Source organism: Schistocerca nitens, chromosome 2 (genome assembly GCF_023898315.1).
Source record: "Schistocerca nitens isolate TAMUIC-IGC-003100 chromosome 2, iqSchNite1.1, whole genome shotgun sequence".
In the NCBI taxonomy this organism is placed as follows: domain Eukaryota; kingdom Metazoa; phylum Arthropoda; class Insecta; order Orthoptera; family Acrididae; genus Schistocerca; species Schistocerca nitens.
In genome coordinates, this window is record NC_064615.1 from 833157723 (window position 1) to 833164082 (window position 6360).

The 6360-nt window shown below is 42.9% G+C and overlaps 1 non-coding gene across 1 annotated transcript; it reads left to right on the forward strand.

Moving 5' to 3' along the window:
* Window positions 1-685: 685 nt before the first annotated feature.
* Window positions 686-760, forward strand: Trnat-agu (transfer RNA threonine (anticodon AGU)). The gene has a single exon. It is a non-coding gene; the product is annotated as a tRNA-Thr (tRNA).
* The last annotated feature ends 5600 nt before the right edge of the window (window positions 761-6360 follow it).

A 6360-nucleotide genomic window follows, 5' to 3' on the forward strand; every position in this document is an offset into this window, starting at 1 on the left:
ACTAACCTGTTGATGCTACGTACTGATGTGCTTGATGCTAGTACTGTAGAGCAATGAGTCGCATGTCAACACAAGCACCGAAGTCAACATTACCTTCCTTCAATTGGGCGAACTGGCGGTGAATCGAGAAGGTACAGTACATACTGACGAATCTAAAATGAGCTCTAACATGGAAATTAAGCGTTTCCGGACACATGTCCACATAACATCTTTTCTTTATTTGTGTGTGTGGAATGTTTCCTGAAAGTTTGTTCGTACCTTTTTGTAACACCCTGTATAAATTGTGAAAACGACAAGCATAATAACTACGACATGATTAATTTAGACGCTGAGCACTTCACTGTACACTGCGTCTAAGTGAACGATGATATGGCCTATACGGATAGATTTATAGGAGTTGGACAAAAATATGGTATATGAAGATGGTATCTGTTCTTTCGGACATGTTCGAAAGGACAGATACCATCTTCATTTAGTTAAGGCTAACCGGCCATTGGACTCATTTTCTGTGTGGATGCACACGTATTGCCGGAACTCTTACGGAACTCGATATGATTGTCTGCCACGAGCAATGAGTGTAATGGCCAGGGGCACTACGAATGTAGTGTGTGGACATTAAGTTGGGAATGTGGGTCTCATGGGGAGCGTGCAAGGGATAAGTCCCTGCAGTCGCACTATCCTCTGTGCCCTCGGTGGCTCAGATGGACAGAGTGTCTACCAAGTAAGCAGGAGATCCCGGGTTCGAGTCCCGGTCGGGGCAGACATTTTCCATTGTCCCCGGTGATGTATATCAACGCCTGTCGCCAGCGTAGGGCCTTGTATTAATTATCATTTCAAAATACAGTAACACCGCGAGAAATGCGCGGTTGAGCATAAATACAGATGCCACCCAAGTCTGCAGGTTGCGCTGTTATATATGACCACGAAAGGCGAATGTGCAATGTCACCAATACGTTGCAGATGTCAGTCGTGCTCAGAACAGTGTCCTGTGTGGTTGTGAGTGCATCATGTCGGAGGTGAGTGAGTTCGGACGTGAGCAAATGGTTGGTGTTCGTATGGTGTCTGCTTGCCTATCCACGTTCCTGGAAGTGTTTGGTGTTTCAAGAGGCACCGATCGAAAATTTATGCCGCGAACAGGGATTGCGGAAAAACTTCATTCGCTATGTCGCAACATGGACAAAAGTGTGTGTTGAGTGATCGCGGCGGACGATCATTGAAGAGGACTGGAACGAAAAATAAGAGAACGATAGCAGCAAAAGTTACTGAAGAACTGAATGTCGCACTCGCGAACACTGTCAGCACCAAAACAACGTGAAGCGATCTTCATAAGGAGGAAGCTGCAGGGCGAGCTGGAATTCCAAATCCACTCATCTGTAATACAAAGGCCCTTGAGAGGAAAACGTGGTGCGAAGACATAAAACTTAACCTAAGCTCTATAGGTGGAGAAAAGTCGTTTGGTCGGATTAGTCTTGTTTCACAGTTTCACATCTACAGCTTCGTGATTACACTGCTATTCACAATAAAGTGCCTGGCAGAGGGTTCAATGAACCAACTTCGAGTTGTCTCTCTACCGTTCCACACTCTAACGGCGCGCAGGAAAAACGAGCACTTAAATTTTTCTGTGCGAGCCCGGATTTCTCTTATTTTATCGTGATGATCATTTCTCCGTATGTAGGTGGCTGCCAACAGAATATTTTCGCAATCGGAAGAGAAAACTGGTGATTGAAATTTCATGAGAAGACCCCGTCGCAACGAAAAACGCCTTTGTTTTAATGATTACCACTCAGATTCGCGTATCATGTTTGTGATACTATTCCCCTATTTCGCGATAATACAAAACGAGCAGCCCTTCTTTGAACTTCTTCGATGTCATCCGTCAGTCCCACCTGATGCGGATCCCACACCGCACAGCAGTACTCCAGAATCTGGCGGACAAGCATGGTGTAAGCAGTCTCTTTGTAGAACTGTTGCACCTTTTAAGTGTTCTGCCAGTGAATCGCAGTCTTTGATTTGCTCTACCCACAACATTATTTATGTGATCGTTCCAATTTAGATTATTTGTAATTGTAATCCTTAAGTATTTTGTTGAATTTACAACCTTCAGGTTTTTGTGACTCATCACGTACTCGAAATTTAGCGGATTTCTTTTAGTACTCATGTAAATAATTTCACACTTTTCTTTATTCAGGGTAAATTGTCACTTTTCGTACCACACAGATGTCGTATCTAAAACATTTTTCAATTCTTTGTGGTCATCTTATGGCCTTACAAGACGGTAAATGACAGCATCATCTGCAAACAATCTAAGAGGGTAACTCAAATTGTCTCCTATGTCATTAATATAGATCAGAAACAACAGAGGGTCTAAAACACTTCCTTCGGGAACGCCGGATATCACTTCTGTTTTACTCGATGGCTTTTCGTCTATTACCACGAACTGTGACCTTTCTGACAGAAAATCACGGATCCAGTCGCACAACTGAGGCGATACTCCGTAGACACGCAGTTTACTTAGCAGACGCTTGCGAGGAAAGGTGTTGAAAGCCTTCTGGAAATCTAAAAATATGGAATCAATTTGACGTCCCCTGTCGATAGCACTTATTAAAAAAATGGGTCAAATGGCTTTGAGCACTATGGAACTTAACGTCTGAGGTCATCAGTCCCCTAGAACTTAGAACTACTTAAACCTAACGAACCTAAGGACATCACACACATCCATGCGCGAAGCAGGATTCGAACCTGCGACCGTAGCGGTCGCGCGGTTCCACACTGAAGCGCCTAGAACCGCTCGGCCACACCGGCCGGCAGCACTTATTACCTGGTGAGTATAAAGAGCTAGTTGTGTTTCACAAGAACGGTATTTTCTGAATCCGTGCTATCTATGTGTCAATAAATCGCTTTCTTCGAAGTAATTCGTAATGTTCGAACATGGTATATGATCCAAAACCTTACTGCAAATCGACGTTAGTGATATGGGCCTGTAATTCAGCGTATTATTCCAATTTCCCTTTTTAGGTATTGGTGTGACTCGAGCAATTTTCCATACTTTAGGTAAGGATCTTTCGGTGAGCGAACGATTGTATATAATTGCTAAATATAGAGCTATTGTATCAGCATACCCTGAAAGGAACCTGACTGGTGTACAATTTGGGCCGGAGGACTTGCCTTGGTGATTTAAGCTGCTTTGCTACACCGAAGATATCTACTTCTACGTTTCTCATCTTGGCAGTTGTTCTTGATTGGAATTTGGAATATTTACTTCGTCTCCTAACTTATGGCCGAATTTACGTCGCAAGAAGGAAATATAGCGGGGATTCGGTGATGATTTGGGCAGCAATGTCGTGTTATTCCATGGGCCTCAGGGTTACTCTGCATAGAAACGTTACTGCAAGCATTATGTGACCAGTTTGGATGATAAAGTCCACCCCTTGGAACAATGTTGGTTCCCAAATGGTGATGCTGTGTACCAAGTCGATAGGCTCCCTCTTCACACAACTCCCGTTGTCCAAGACTGGTTCTATGAGCACGAGGATGAAATGTCGCACCTCCCCTGGACACCACAGTCGCCATTTCTCAGTGCTATTGAGCCCGTGTGGTCTACTTTGGAGAGAAGGGTGCGCGATCGCTGTCCACCATCATCATCGTCAGCTGAACTCGCCACTACTTTGCAGGAATATGGTATCAGATTCCGTTCAGAGACGACAGGAAGCTGTTTGAATGCGAACTGTTTTCCTACATCTTATTAGCCATGGTAATTTGTTTGTGTTTCTGGTGTTTCCATATTTTTATGCACTCCACCACCCCCTCACCTGTGCGTATAATAAGATACTGCAGACCGCTGTTAACAGAATGAACGACAGGTTTAAAAGGTCTAAAAAAATTGCCGAATTTTCAGTCAGATTTCAAATTGGTGCAAAGATTGTTAACTCGCATTTAATGCACAGAAATGTGAAACTGCGCATTTCGCGAAACGACTTCAGTATCAGTGATGCACACGTGGAATAGCCAAGTCATACACTGCATGTGTCAGTTCGTAGGAATATGGAATGATGGCAAAGGTTCAGTAACAGGTAAGGCAAGTGGCAAACTTCGGTCCGTAGGCAGGAATATACGGAAAATGCTGTCAGTCTACAAAAGAGATTGCTGACAGATGATTCGTGCGTTCCATCTTAGAATGTTGTTCAAGTGCATGGGACCCATACCAGAGAGGAGTAATAGGGTATATTGAACGCGTGCAAAGAAGGGCGCTACGAATTGTACTGCTTTGTGTGATTCACGGGGAAAAGTCACGGAAACGTTGAAAAACTAAATCGTCAAACTCTTGAAGATAGACACAGACTGTCCCACGAAGACCTGCTTACAAGATTTCAAGAACCAATATTACGTGAAGTACCGAGAAATATTCTTCAGCCACCTACGTATCGTCCTAGTACGGATCGACAGGACAAAAGTCAGAGTAATTATGGGATATGTAGAGGCAGCTTTACATATACATCGACATACATACTCCGCAGGCTACCGTACGGTCCGTGGTGGAGGGTATCCTGTATCACTATTAGTAATTTTCTTTCCTGTTCCACTGGTGAACAGAGTGAGGGAAAGACTGTCTATAGCCTCCGTATGAGCCCTAATTCCTCGTATCTTATCTTCGTGGTCCTTTCATCAAACGTACGTCGCCGGCAGTAGAATCGTTCTACAGATAGCTTCAAATGCCAGCTTTCTAAATTTTCTCAATAGTGTTCTTCGAAAAGAATGTCGCCTTCCTTCCTGGGATTCCCATTTTAGTTACTGAAGCATCTCTGTAGCACTTGTGTATTATTCGAACCTACCGGTAACAAATCTAGCAGTCCGCCTCTGAATTGCTTCAATGTCTTCCTTCAACCCGACCTGGTACCGATCCCAAACACTCGAGTACTAGCATCCTATATGTGGTCTCCTTTACAGATGAACCACACTTTCCCAAAATTCTCCGAACAAACAGAAGTCGACCATTCGCCATCCCTACCACAATCCTCACCCATTAGTTCCATTTCATACCGCTTTGCAACGTTATACTTAGATATTTAAACAACGTGAATGTGTCAAGCAGAACACTACTAATGTTGTATCCGAACATAACGGGGTTGTTTTCCTACTCATCCGCATTAACTTACGTTGTTCTACATTTAGAGCTAGCCACCATTCATCATACCAGCTAGAAACATCGACATTCTTTCCGCGCTTCATACGCGATTGGAATGAGAAAGAACCCTAATATGGCAGGACAATAAGAAAATGTAACAGACCTACTAAGGAGACTGCCTACAGTACGCTCGTCCGTCCTCTTTTAGAATACTGCTGCGCGGTGTGGGATCCTTACCAGATAGGACTGACGGAGTACATCGAAAAAGTTCAAAGAAACGCAGCACGTTTTGTATTATCGCGAAATATGGGAGAGAGTGTCACAGAAATGATACTGGATTTGGGCTGGAAGTCATGAAAAGAAATGCGTTTTTCGTTGCGACGGAATCTTCTCACGCAATTCCACTCACCAAATTTCTCCTCCGAATGCGAAAATATTTTGTTGACACCATCCTACATAGGGAGGAACGATCACCACGATAAAATAAGGGAAATCAGAGCTGGTAGGGAAAGATATAGGTCAAGATTTTAAACATGGCTGCAACAGCAACTGTTGAAATCCTTCACGATAAAGGATGACAGCCAAAAACAGTTGCAGGATGAAAATTTATTAAAATTCTTGACCAAGGTTTCGGTACGATATAAATATACCTTCATCAGAAGTAAAAAATCCTGAACAGGAAGACACTTTCATTAGAAAAGCCTTAGCATCGGAAGTGAGAAACACAAAAGCTTAAGTAATAATGAAATTACCAGAGTAATACAGGCATAAAATCTTTACAGCTGTAAAACGTTCAACTTTAGGAGATAACAGGGCGAAAAAGAATGAGGGTAATAACTTTATTTCTATTCCATTTTTGGGGAACGTTTCATATAAGATAAGAAGACTTTTACAGAAACAATACGGTTACAGAGTTGCATTTTCCGTAAATAATAGCCTGAAACAAAGAGTAATTCATACCATTGGAGCACGGGAAGAACTCGGCACTAAGTCCTGTGTATACAAAATTACTTGTAACGACTGCCCAAACTATTACATTGGACAGACAGGTAGACCCATTAAAGTTAGGTATAAAGAACACATGTTAGGTAAAAATGGGGAAAACGTACATAATTCCACGTTTGCCGAACATCTATGGCTCTTACAGCATACGCCACGTGAACTGGACGACGTAGAGTTGCTTCATGAAGCTAATAAAGATTACGAACTGGACTTGCTCGAAGAATTAGAGATTTTCA